The sequence below is a fragment of the Haliaeetus leucocephalus genome, unplaced genomic scaffold, assembly GCF_000737465.1.
Source record: "Haliaeetus leucocephalus isolate CR32 unplaced genomic scaffold, Haliaeetus_leucocephalus-4.0 Scaffold964, whole genome shotgun sequence".
In the NCBI taxonomy this organism is placed as follows: Eukaryota; Metazoa; Chordata; class Aves; order Accipitriformes; family Accipitridae; genus Haliaeetus; species Haliaeetus leucocephalus.
The window spans coordinates 2,457,832-2,458,656 of NW_010973400.1; positions in this window are offsets into that span (position 1 = coordinate 2,457,832).

Below are 825 nucleotides of genomic sequence, written 5' to 3' on the forward strand. Positions count from 1 at the left end.
ATTAACGTGAATTACCTAGTTGTGGCTGTTCAATTTAGGTTAATTCTAAATGTTTTACAGTGCATCGCTAATTATTGGGGGACACACACCCCCTTATTAAAAAGCGTGCAGGCGCAAGCCGTGAATCGCAGGGAATCGCTGCTTTCGCTGCGCTCTGCGTGTGTTTCCAGGCGCTGGCGGCTCCGCTGGGATGTTTGCTTTGGATAGCTCCAAGCTCCACCGTCCCGCAGAGCACGGCTTCTGCAAGGGCCCAACACAAGGCAAAGTCACAGCTCGCAGAGAGCAGGGACACTCTGCTACATGGGATCCCGTCCCATTCTCTCCCCTCTAACGTACCCTCGGGAACGGGGGGGCTCTGCTTCCCAACCACCGCGCCGCTCTTTTGTCCTCAGTGCAAGGCCTCGGCAGAGCTCCTTTTCAAATATGTCAACACTCGCCCTTAATTAGCCCTTCCAGCATAATGAGGCATTCCTCATCTCCAAGGGTTCGGTGTGCGGCTGTTCCTGCCGTCTACGCGGGGCTGGAGAGACAAAGGGCCGGGGGCAGCTCCACGGGCCGGGGCCGGGGCGGAGGTGTGGGCGCAGCCGTCTGGCCAAGACACTGGGCCCATTCTCCGCTATTGTGGACGCTCGCTGAATGCCGCTTTTTGTCCTCTGCCCGTGCGCCTACAGACACATAAACCGCATCTTTTGTTCTTCAGTCAGGAGGAGGAATCCGCCTTTGCGGTAAAAGGCGCAGGCCTGGCAGACAGAGGTTTGTCCGCCCCTCAGAGGCCGGCGGCAGCCCCCCAACACCAGGCCCCGCCAGTCCCGCCCGGACATCGTG